This window comes from Ostrea edulis, chromosome 9, assembly GCF_947568905.1.
Source record: "Ostrea edulis chromosome 9, xbOstEdul1.1, whole genome shotgun sequence".
In the NCBI taxonomy this organism is placed as follows: domain Eukaryota; kingdom Metazoa; phylum Mollusca; class Bivalvia; order Ostreida; family Ostreidae; genus Ostrea; species Ostrea edulis.
In genome coordinates this window covers 68,726,681-68,740,773 of record NC_079172.1, presented here as the reverse complement: position 1 = coordinate 68,740,773, position 14,093 = coordinate 68,726,681, and positions in this window count along the sequence as shown.

The following is a 14,093-nucleotide window of genomic DNA, read 5'->3' as shown; positions in this document are numbered from 1 at the left end:
CTTTGTAGTTTAAAAAAAGACACAATGTGTAGCTGTGCATATTCCCAAGGAATTCTGATTCAATAAATTTTCTGGGAGTTATGCCCCTTTTGAACTTAGTCGAGCCCGTCTGCCCTGTTCTTGTCAGCGCAACTCCTCTGGGATCGCTCAACAGAATTTCTTGAAACTTTGTAGTTAATAAGGACACCCTGTGTAGATGTGCATATTCCCAGAAAATTCTGATTCAATAACTTTTCTTAGACCTATGCCCCCATTGAACTTTGAATTTTAAGTCCGTCTGTCCTGTTCTTGCAGTAATGCATGCCATTATCATTCATTATGTGAGGCATTGTCAAGCAATGCTGGAGCGTGGGGTATGTGAGCTTGCTCGCCTTTGCTTTCTTTCATTTAAAAAACAAACTATAAGAACTCTTCAATTTCGGGAGATAAGATATTGCGCCATGGAAGTCGTCATTTGAACAAAAAAATTAGTGATAGTTTATTTTATGGAATTTACATAGTTAGACGGTAAGTAGTGCAGCATTAATAGTGATATAGAGTTCATTTAATAGTCAATTAACTTGTTTGAAGCGAGCAGCAGTGTCACTAAGTGCATATTAATTGCTAGAACCGGTCGAAGCTGAAGATTCCGGGGGTAGGGATAGAACCACAATAGGGGTCAGTTTTACATGCAAATGAAAGTGAAGATAACGAACAGTGATCAATTTCATAACTCCTATAAGCAATACAAATTAGAGAATTAGGCAAACACGTACCCCTGGATATACCAGAGGTGTTATCAGGTGCCTAGGAGGAGTAAACATCCCCTGTCGACCGGTCAAACCGCCGTTCGTCCTATATCTTGATCAGGTAAATGGAGTTATCCGTAGTCAAATTAGTGTGCCTAACAATAGGTATGAAACACGTCAGACAGCATTTGATCCAATGATAGATTGTATTGGCAAACTAGAATAAGATCGTTATAACGACCATATAATTTGCGAAATGCTGACTTTAAACGATATATAGCGACAATATTTTTAAAACTCTTCTCAAGAACCACTGGGCCGGAAAAACTCAAATTTATATGCCAGCTTCCTGGCATAGTGCAGATTCAAGTTTCTTAACATCATAACTCCCGGGGATGGGGTGGGGCCACAATATGAGATCAAAGTTTTACATGCGAGTATATAGGAAAAAGCTCTAGAAATCTTCTCAAGAACCACTGAGCCAGAAAAGTTTACAATTACATGAAAGCTTCCTGGCATAGTGCAGATTCAAATATGTTAAAATTATGCCCCCGGGGGTTAGGGTGGGGCCACAATAGGGGTTCAAAGTTTTACATGCGAATATATAAAGGGAAAATGTTTGAAAATCTTTTTTTTTTTTCAAGAACCAATGAGCCAGAAAAGTTTACATAAAAGCTTCCTGCCATAGTGCAGATTAAAGTTTATTGAAATCATGCCCCTTCCCCTCCCGGGCGCAATAGGGGATCACAGTTTTACATACAAATATATATACATGTACATAGAAACAATCTATTAAAAATATCTCTTGAACTATTCAAGGTTGCTCCATCCTCATGTGACTTGGCAATATTAATGGCTGAAAGTGGACAAACTGTATTAATTTCCACTCAGTATAATTAGATTTAATCAATAACCAAAGAAAATGTGTATGTTGCCACCTTTTTAAAGAGGTCAGACATCGCACATTTTCGTATAAAACGGAGTAAAAATAAATGACATGTCAAAATAATAAATTTTTGATGTCGACAGTTTAGAAAAACTGCTAATTCATAAATATGTATATAAATTAATTGTGGATATTTGAGAAATCGTGGTGTAATAGACACACAGTAGAGGAAATACCAGCATAGGAGTTATTGCCCTTGACAGCATTTTTTTAATTATAAATAATTATCTATGGAAAAATTATTTTGGGATGTGATGCAATGGTGTGTGATCTTGTGATTTTGACCTGGGATTTTAACACACTTCTGATAAAAATGTCCGTAACTATTTAAAGTAGATATTTCATATCTTGTATACATATATATTTCTTACAGCAAGCTCTTTCATTTAATATCATGTCCTTTGACCTTGTGATCTTGAACTTTGAGTTTAACCTACTTTTAATAAATTATAACCGATTGAGTATATCCAGAACTATTTAAGGTAGAGCTTTCATATTTTGTATATTGGTCCTTTATTATCGACAGGACCTAGTGACACAATGGTGTTTGATCTTTTGACCTTAAAGTTTGAACTACTTTTTAAAAATAAAAAAAAAATCTATCCTTATACTTAAAGTACCTGTAATTGTGTATAGAATGGTAAGAATGTTATGATTTGAAATTAGGTTGTACTTTTAGATATAAAAATAATTTGAACGAATACGTAATGTTGAACAGTGATGTGAGGTGCTAAAGCCCCTTTAACCACATTAAACTTGAGAAGATTTTTATATGTGCAATGGATTTCTTCTTGTACTTCGGCGGGACGTACACCAAACATTCCATCAGTCAATCTCCATGAACTGTTTACAGTTCTGTGTTACAAATACTCAACTCCACTTCTCGCCATTGACTTATGCTGACACGCTGATTTCTAGAAACACCTCTAAACAAACAGGACAGGTAAAAGAATACTGCTATTTCTACAAAATGCTAATGGATTACGTCTTTAAATGCGACAAAAAGGGTGTGATTTTGGCATAAGTTATGGAATGATTGACCTCTGAAAACGCATCATACGAAAACTCCATGCCCTTCAAAAAGCCATCTGCACTGTTACTCATGTCATCGACAAGGAGGAAAATGATTTTTTTTATGTCCATATAGATTTGGCAACCGGAAAAATATAGAAAACATTTTTTTTTTTTTACATGACTGGATAGTCTATTGCAATTTCATTGGCAGTAACAAACTGGGCAAATTATTTACATAAATCCTCCTAATCGCTTGCGAGCACTCTTATATATTGCTCTCACATGTATGCTCAAATGAAATCGTCATTATCATATGACTTTGATAATTGTGAGCTTTCTCATGAGCGGAGATCTAACAAACTGAAAAAAAGTTATGTTCACTTTCACTTGCTAGTTTTTATATCAATATGGGAATTCCAAATCTATTTTATGTCCAATGTTGGAAAATTCAAATATTATATTCACCTCGAAGGCTTCTACTTCCTTGGGAAAAGCGCGAAATTGTTCAGTAATACAATGAAATTGATTACCAAAACAAGAAACCTTGATCTCATCTCGACGTCGGTCCAAACCATATTTCTTTATACATCATATATCACTAGACAACGGATGGACAGACAGACAGACATGATTATTTCTATGGGAATATACGACCACAACTTTTACTATACCCCTCCTTTATAAAGTTGAGATAATCTAGTAATGAATTTCCAATAAAAGGTACACATCGTCCCCACCTTGAGTTCTGAATCATTGACCCAGGAGCCATGAATTTCACAATTATCACCCTGGGGTTTGAATCATTGACCCAGGAGCCATGAATTTCACAATTATCACCCTGGGATCTGAATTATTGACCCAGGAGCCATGAATTTCACAATTATCACCCTGGGGTCTGAATCATTGACCCAGGAGCCATGAATTTCACAATTATCACCCTGGGGTCTGAATCATTGACCCAGGAGCCATGAATTTCACAATTATCACCCTGGGGGTCTGAATCATTGACCCAGGAGCCATGAATTTCACAATTATCACCCTGGGGTCTGAATCATTGACCCAGGAGCCATGAATTTCACAATTATCACCCTGGGGTCTGAATCATTGACCCAGGAGCCATGAATTTCACAATTATCACCCTGGGGTCTGAATCATTGACCCAGAAGCCATGAATTTCACAATTATCACCCTGGGGTCTGAATCATTGACCCAGGAGCCATGCATTTCACAATTATCGTAGATATCTCCACTCCATGCACATTTTAACACTTTGCACCATTATTTTCAGCAGGAACGGATTTTTGGTATCTAATGCACTTTCTTTACTTCGTCTTCGTAGCCTCGGGTAATAAATTTCATAATGTAACATAGAGGCTGCTCGATGCAGCAGAAATTGATGACTTGGCAAAGACTCATACCAAAGTACTATTGTCACCAGTGTACTCTGTTGACCAGTTTGTCCTAAAGGTTGACGTGCTTTGATTCTTGAACCACCCGGCGGAGATCCTATGACAAATACATAGAAAGGATAAGACATTATCTCTGGCGTTGACATGACTCCAATTGTTATTTCATTTATGGCTGTTTAAAGCTGACATGAATTAATAAATATAGGATAATTCTATATGCCCGCCATATTTCTCTGCTAATCCGCCATATTAGTTGGATATTCTATTGTTATATATATCAGGGTTCGCATGGTATATAAGGGGACGAGTTTTGCTACGCTTCACTTCACATCAGTGTCTTCGATTTACCTGTGAGGGTACCTTCAACAGGTAACACGTACATCTCCGATACTAATTTATAGGACATCAAAAAGAAATGAAATCACGTTTTGGAACACCACGCAGTGCTAAAAATTTCAATAAACATATCGTACAGTAGTAAATCATTCTAAAAGCTTTGGATAAATAAATATAGAATGCCTTTTCTTTACGTGAATGTACGTACATTTGCAGTTAATATGTCAAACCTATACAAAAACGCGGAAAAATATTTCATCTATTATCTATTGATAAAATGGAATAAGCAAAGGGTATAAAATCTATACCATTCACACTTACTTTAAGCAAAATGCAAATACATAAATACTACTGTACTCATGCATATGACATGTATGCTCGCCATGAAAACGCATCGAATGCGAACGACTATTTACCTGGGTCTACTCGTAATATCTGTAAAGGATCGCAGATGTACGTGTACACTTGTCGAAAATACTCTAAGTAGTAGTAAAACTCCCTTTATTTGCATAATCCATGAAACAAAACGATAAACTCCATTTGTATTCCAACAGTAAATACCATTGTCCATTGTACAGACTGCGACACACTTAGCCCGTGCTGATCAGTTATCTTCAATCAGGGAAAGTATCAAAGTATAATATTGTGGTAGTATCGGTCTATATTATCTCCATTTCATTATTTTCTACTTACTTGTCTACGTAAATTCCTATCTTCGTATTCGAGTTGTTTATTTCATGAAACAGGAAGAGAATTATCTTTTATTTTCAAACGTATTTTATTACAAAACTTCTCATTGGTTACTTCTAGATTTATTATCAAATCACATTACAGGTAACTTTTACTTTCATTCTTTTGTTAAGAATAGTATTTAAACCCGAGCACAACCGTACTCGGGGCTTCTGCTGAGCCAATCCTTGCAACAAGGTAAATATCAAGAGTTGCCTCACCCTGTATTTTTGATTATTGTTTCTTTATTTTTCCTATTTAGTTATATTTTTCTCTCAAGCCACATTCATTCCCCGGGATTATTATTTTGGTATTTATCATACAATTGTCGAACTTTATTAAAAGTTTAAAACTTTATTTATTTATTATTTTATTGCTAGTCTCTCTCTAGGCGGACTCAAACTTACCTGGAAATATCTAAAAGGTTGAATACTTTATATAACACTTATCATCATTATAAGAAACACAACGCGAAGTAAAAAGAGCATATCAATAGTAGTGGCAGAATGCCCAACTACTACATATTTACCCTGTATTGTGCATGAATCCTTATACCGTATGATTTACTGGTCAGAGTATTGCAGATTTATAAATCAGGAAATCATTTAGGTACATAAATTGTTTATGCATATATAATTTGCATATACATCACTGTACGAGTGCTTGGGATGAGAGAGAGAGAGATTCAACCGATGATCTTGTAATAATCGCGCTCTTATTAAGACAAATGATATCGTTAATTCAATAAAAGAGAACCGTAACTCAATATTGCTCTCATTAGTTGATAATACAAATTTATTTGATTCATTTAAAGCACGCAATAATTAAAAATTAAACATCTCTTTTGAAAAATAATGTTATTTTCAATCACTTCATTTTATGCTAATTTGGCATTCAATAGATCTTATATATTTATGCCATTTTGCGTTATTACATTCTGCGTTGTACTTGACGCAAATTGCACTAATGCAAAATGTAATAATTGAGTTTATCATATTATGCGTCGTTATCAATCACATAGAATCAAGGGGAGGGGACAAGAGTGGCTGTCCCCCATCTTTAATAACAATATGCATTATTTGTTATTTTGTAATGCAAATAAAAGATATATTGGGTGACAACCCCCTCCTCCCACTTGACTCCAGCTTGAAAGTTGTGATATAATAGTAGAAGACACACGACCACCAATTAAGAAAATGAAGATATTATGAGGCACTCATAGTAGAGGACTCTAACCACCCCATCCCACCCCCAACGATGGAGGAAAATGAAGTGTAGGGGGGATTATTGAGGCAGTCAAAGTGACTCTTTAACCTTTCAGAAATTTGTAGTGTTTTTGAGACGTCACCAAAATGTAACTTATATAAATATATCAATGAAGGCTTTAAAATATAATTGCATCTTACAAAATATGTTCCAAGTAAGTATGTTCAAAATATTAGTAAATACCGATTATCCTCACATAGATTAGAAATTGAACGAGGTAGATTTAGCAATATTCCAAGAAACGAAAGAAAATGTAAATTATGTTAAGAGAGTATTGAAGATGAATATCATTTTATATTAGTATGTCCTTTTTATAATGATTGTAGAAAACAGTATTTAAAGAAATATTATTATAAACACCCCTCCACTTTCAAGCTTGTCCAACTATTATCAACTAGAAATATTACGGAATTATGTAAACTTGGTAAATACCTATATAAATGTTCATCTATTGGATCTCAGTTATTATAAGATTATCCTCAGTATCTATCCTGTCCATGTACATCAGTATGATATATTATGTTCTGTTACTATTTCATGTATAATTTGTTGTTGTATATACTTTATACCTATGAACTGTATGGTTCTTGGTCAATAAACAATACAATACAATACCCCCACATTAGGACTTTGAACATCGGACAAAACATCTTGGTTTGTTTGGGGGTTTTTTTTTTATTGCTGTTTTCGGTCATCTTTTTAAATTATTATTTTGAATAGCAAGAAATTTTGAAGAATCCATTTTTCCATTTTTTTTTCTTCCTGTTGTACCCCCGACCCCCATGAAAAATGACGATACGTGTCTGGTTATTACATGTACATTTTGCTTTGCAACACATGCATGTATACTAATTGTATGGTGTGGAATTGTACCCTTTACCAAGTTTTCCTTCATTTACGCAGTGTAAGGAATGGTAAACCAAAATCACAAAACAAAATGCATAAAGACCAAGATATTTTTAAGCGTAGGACCTTCATTCACGAATACATAAATACATGTATTCAGAAAAATTGCATGCATGCATTGCAAGACTATATCATATGTGTGTTTTAACGTTTCTGTAACATGCCATAATGATTACTTTGAGGCTTGAGTGTAATTTATTCATAAATATTTTCATTTCGTAGATCTGGCGCAATGGATATATACTGAAAATAGACATACCGCTGTACGTCGAAATTTCAAATTCAAATGTATTCGATAAGATGTTAGTATTCATAAATCAGTAAAGTTCGTGTTGAGGTTTTATTTGATATGAAACAGTGTCAATATACTGTAATGCATTAGTAGAAGTATCAATATCTATATGATCACGAAAAAACATTATATACTTTATATCCGGATTCATATACCGATTTAGATATCAATAAAAAGAAAGCTGCATAGTTTGGGGAGGGGGTTCTAATGAGTCTGATGAAATTAAAAGAAGAAACCTCACATATACATTCAAACTAGATGTACTTCAAAATGAATTCATTTCTGCTTTGACTGAAAGCATGAATATAAATTCGGGAACGAATCTTGCATACAAAATGATTAATAGGGGAATAAATTCGAGCTCCTTTGGAATTTAATGAAATGCAGGTATGCACCTTTCTTTCAACACGAAATGATAATTATGTTGTTTCAGGTACGTATACAAGAGGTTGGGTGGGCAGGGAGGCTGGTCTGCTCTCCCCACGTTTTTGACAATTTACTTTTTTCCGTTATTCTAACATACAAAGTCAGTATTTTCTATATGAGCAGTTCAAACTAATATTTTTTAAAAATTTGTAATGAATTCAATTATAAGCATCAACTACTGTAAGTTTCCAATATATTGTCATTGAAAAAAATTTTAATAGCTGGAAATTTTTAATGCTCGTAAGCTTACATTTATATCAGTGATCAATTTTCTTTCCTTCTGTGAAATGATATATTGTACATCGAAATAGGATCTCTCTCTCTCTCTCTCTCTCTCTCTCTCTCTCTCTCTCTCTCTCTCTCTTCAATCAATGAATATGGACATACAGAGGCCGTAAATAATTATGTGGTTCCCAAAGAAACAATAAAACTATATTTCCGTTTATATATTTCCTTTTATATTTGTCTTTGTGTAATCAACTGTTTATTATGGATTGCAAATGCAATACCCACAGGTGTATATTTCGATCATTATTCCCTTATTTGTATATCCAAGTTTGTATATGATCGTCGATACATTTTGAATTGTGCACGCAAAATATCCAACCAGATTCTCAGTGTATATGATTAGATTCCCGATTTCTATAAACTGCAAAACCTCGAACAGACAAGAATTCATTATAGGAAAAATGTTCGACTCTGACATCTCCCCTGATTGAAGACACCCTGTTTGACATGGATGAAGTGTGTCGCAGTCTGTATAATGGAATGACAACGTGTTGTAAAGTTCTAACGAAATACAAATGGAGTTTATCATTTTGTTTCATGGATTTATCAGAATAAAGAGAATCTAATATTTTCGGTAAGTGCACATCTCCGATACCTGTGGAGTAGACGTCCGTTTTTGATACTTTTGGGGGGGGGGGGATATGCCATGTGCATTACATATTATGCATATGTCATGCACCTGCATTTTGCAAGAATTGATATAAATAATAGATTTTATGCTCTTTGCTTATTCCATTCTATCAGTGTGTAATTGGCAAATGATTTATCTGCATTTATTTCATAAGAAACTGCAAATACTTGCATGCAATTGTAAGTATGCAAGAAAAGTTCCTGGGTTTTTTTGTTTGTTTGGTTTTTTTTTTTGGTTTTTTTTTCCATTTTTGTCTAATTATCTAAACTTTCAGAATGTTGCATTGGTATACAATAAATATTTTGTAATTTTGAGCAAAGCATAATGTTTTAAAATGTGATTTTATTTGTTTCTTATTCCCTATATATTACTATCGGAGATGTGCACTGGTCAAGTCCACCTAGAAAAATCACTCAGGTGTGACAATTACATTTGGGGTACATACGGGTAGAGTAAATTAGGCTACCTGAGAGAAATATGGCGGATAAGATGAGAAAGGTGTACGTATTTATTAATTCATGTCAGCTTTAACATACATGTAATACGTTGTCATATCAGAGTAGCTTCCCTTTGCCTATCGTTTTCACATTGAAGTGAGACCATGAGAGGGTCAAACTCGTAATCAGAGTAGTTCCCCTTTGCCTATCGTTTTCACATTGAAGTGAGCCCATGAGAAGGTCAGACCTCGTAATCAGAGTAGCTCCCCATTGCCTATCGTTTTCACATTGAAGTGAGACCATGAGAAGTTCAAACTCGTAATCAGAGTAGCTTCCCTTTGTCTATCGTTTTCACGTTGAAGTGAGACCATCAGAGGCAATCTCTACCCAGAGTGGTCGTTCCTTACTCTAACTCTGGGTAGAGATTGCATGAGAGGATCAAACTCGTAATCAGAGTAGCTCCCCTTTGTCTATATCGTTTTCACATTGAAGTGAGACAATGAGAGGGTCAAACTCGTAATCAGAGTAGCTTCCCTTTGTCTATCGTGTTCACATTGAAGTGAGACCATCAGAGGCAATCTCTACCCAGAGTGGTCGTTCCTTGCTCTAACTCTGGGTAGAGATTGCATGAGAGGGTCAAACTCGTAATCAGAGTAGCTTCCCTTTGTCTATCGTGTTCACATTGAAGTGAGACCATCAGAGGCAATCTCTACACAGAGTGGTCGTTCCTTGCTCTAACTCTGGGTAGAGATTGCATGAGAGGGTCAAACTCGTAATCAGAGTAGCTTCCCTTTGTCTATCGTTTTTACATTGAAGTGATACCATGAGAGGGTCAAACCTCGTAATCAGTATTTAGTATGAACATTTTATTATTATTATTACTTTTTAGCTTTTGTATGTACAGATAAAGAATACTTAATTTTCTGAGACTACATAATATAGTCTGAATGTTTTAATATGAAATGAGACCTCTGAATTGAAAACAGGCTCCTTTCTCCTGATCAGAGTTACACAATTTATCATCAAAAAAAGAGAATTGCAACAAAAAATCCATCACAATAACTTGATAGTTTTGTGTAAGTCTTTGTAACATTCGAGCTTTTTTCTTCTCATAATTGAATTCTTCGTTCAAATCTGAAACGATCGGCTGTCATTGTTAGCCCGGGACAGATCAGATTTTCAAGGTTAAAAAGTAGTATTGCAAGTAGAATTTAATGCATATTCGTGTAACGCAGAGAGTGTTTCTGTATTTTATTGAAACACATGAGATTGCTTTATTTGGCAGGTGCCCGATCACTATGTTACATGATTATGCGTCTGTACGATTTTAAATTTTACCCTATCAATTGTAGTTACTTACATTTTTGATAATACCAATGTTTACTGAAAAGAAAAACAAAAAGTTTAATATGTCTTTCTTATTATATATCCATCTTTGTTTTTGTCTTAATTTGCATGTTATTACTAAACAATGATAAAATAAAAAAAATTCTGTATTACATCTTATATCATCAGTCTTCGGGCATTCCTCTCTCAGTACAATAAGTACTGTGGATGGTATTTCAGGAATCTGTTTTTATTATATACATCTGCGAGAATATTAGGTTTCAAGGACTTTTGTGTTTTTTCAACTGTCCTAAATTCTTAAAAAGACTTAAACAATGCAGTCTAATAATCAAACAATGAGATGCATATCAAATGAGCATTTATACGAACTAGGAAAATGGAAAATAAAGGAACTTTCCCAAATTTTTCCTCCAGCAATCAAAAACGAAACTACATGTACAACGGAAATCCAACGGGATCAAAATAGTAAAGGGCGGTAGCATGTATTTTAAATCGTTCAATGCTTCATTATGAAAACCATTCATTAAGACGATACAAGTTTTCAATACACAATGTCCAAATATTGTGTAATCACGGCTCTCTGTTTCCTTTTTTTTTTTTACCGGTGGGGGGATGGAATGGGTATTTTATACATTGATCTAAATTGTGTAATCACGGATTTTCTCTCTTTCCTCATCTCCCATGGGGAATCCATATTTGAAGACTGTGCTCATACCAATTTTCATGAACAGTTTAGTAGGGATGTTTTAAGTATTCAACTCCACGTTTCATCATTTACTTATGCTAACACGCTGATTGGTAGAAACACTTGTAAATAAACAGGGCAGATAAAAGAACACTGTTATTTCTACAAAATGCTAATTAATTACGTCTTTAAATGCGAAGAAAGAGCGTGATTTTGGCATAAGTTATGGAATGATTGACCTCTGAACGTGTCCTTCCCACGCATGATACAAAACATCCATGTCCTCCCAAAAGCCATCTGCACTCTTACTCATGAAAGCAATACAAACTAGATAATTGAACAAACACGTACAAACACGGATCCCTGCACACACCAGAGGTGGGATTAGGTGTCAAGGAGAAGTAAGCATCCCATGTCGACTTGTCACACCCACCATTAACCCTTTGTCGAGATTCGATACGCAAGAGCTTCTTCTGCGCATAGTCAGTTATTAAATCGAGGCAAGCTACTGACAAACAAGTTGATGGTACAGGGGTTTCAACAATCTCGATTGAAGTCAGCATTTCGCAAATTATATGGTCGTTATAAGGATATAGTTCGTCAATATAACCTATCATTGTGTCAAATGCTGTCTGAAGTGTTTCATACCGATTGTTAGGCCGTTCTTGGCACACTGATTTTGACTACAGATAACTCCGTTTACCTGATCAAGATACAGGGCTCATGGCGGGTGTGACCGCTCGACAGGGGATGCTTACTCCTCCTAGGCACCTGATCCCACCTCTGGTGTGTCCAGGGGTCCGTGTTTGCCCAACTATCTATTTTGTATTGCTTATAGAAGTTATGAGATTGATCACTGTTCGTTATCTTCACCTTTCATAAACATCATTTGCAGGTGACAATGGAATGTTGCTACAGAGATATGGGAAGTTGACAATGGAGAAGCTGAAATCATCCCGTCTGTCATACAGTGGAGTTGTTAGTTTGCCGTTAATGTCTACTTTCAATGAAATATCTAAGTATGAAGCAGAAGTGGATGCCTCTGTGGTATCTTTTATTTCGAGTTCACAGGGATATATAGAATCGACATATGAATGAAACTTATTATTGTTAATAGATAAAACGTCGTCGTTATATCTAAATGTTGAAATGAAGGCCACAGCGAGATATTTCCTCTTCTCACGGAGAAGTTTTTGAATAAAGTCTGCTTCATATGAATATAGAAACAGGTCAGCCGATAATGTAGTTTAGGAATCCAGTATAGGTACGATAACTCATATTCATTCGACCCATTGACTGGAATATTAAATGTGTCTAAACCTGAAGCATGGGTTTGAAGAATATCTTTTGAAATTAATGCCAAATTCGTTTACAATACAGCTGTTATAAGGAATCCTACAAACAAAGACAATGTTGTTACAAGCTTTGTCAGCTGGAACCAAAACATATTCCTCATGTCACCTATCTAAAATATTTTATCACTTTTGGTTTACTAAACACAGTAGGATAGATGGTACGTACTTTTGTTTTCATGTGTCTAATGCGGAATTTTAACATTCCTCTTATGCTTTTAACCCATTCTGACAATGTATCAAGTTTTGTTTTCATATTTAGCCCATCGTCTTGCATAATCCTCGACAGAATTCATAATAGAGATAGTGTTCTGTCGCCAACTGAAGACCGATGTTCTCTGTATTTAGGACCATTTAGAATAAGTGATTCGAGGTCCTCATTTTCAACTGGATCAACATCACCACTAATGATATGTCCAGGTGGACCATGGTTGAATGAAGATGAAGAAAATGAAGACGTAGGTGGATTAAGTGTAAGATTGTCTACATGTATATTTAGACATTGCATTTTATAAATAAAAACTTTGGATACAATAGTAGAAGTATATTTGTAGGAAATTTTAAGTGTAGACTTGAACTTGAAATAAGGAATACACGACTGAACTCTTTTATGACGAAGAATCTTACTCATGTTGACGGCATCTATTCCTTTGTTTGTAAATTTCAGCTTAAGGAACTGGCGGTAATGATTTGGAAGGAATATCATCCATGACCCATGGTGCTTTAAAGAGCCTGTGATTGGCAACATCCATACTCATAGAGTTCAGTCTATATTCAGATGTTGAAAAATCCAAGTATAGACTACCTGTGGCTTCTTCAAATAACTTATGTAAAACTATCAATGGAACAGAGTAAAGATTTGTACGAATATGATGTGGATCTAATTGTTTGTTGACGTAAGGTAAAAGTGAATCAAACGTGACATCATTTATACTTGCTCGTCTATATGAACGATGTCGATGACTGCGTTTCCGTTTTTAAATAATGTCATCAACAACGAGGAAAATGTTACTATAGATTTGGCAACCGTAGAAAATATAGAAACGCCTTTTATATGCTATGACTGGATAATCTATTGCAATTTCATTGGCTGTAACAAACTGGACAATGCATTTACATAAATCCTCCCAATCTCTTCCGAGCACTGCTATATATTCTTCTCACATGTATGCTCCAATGAGATCGTCATTATCATATCACTTTGATAACCCTGAGATTTCTCGTGAGTTGAAATCCAACAAACTGAAAAACCAAGAGTTATGTTTACTTCCACTTTCGAGTTTTCATACCAATATGGAAAT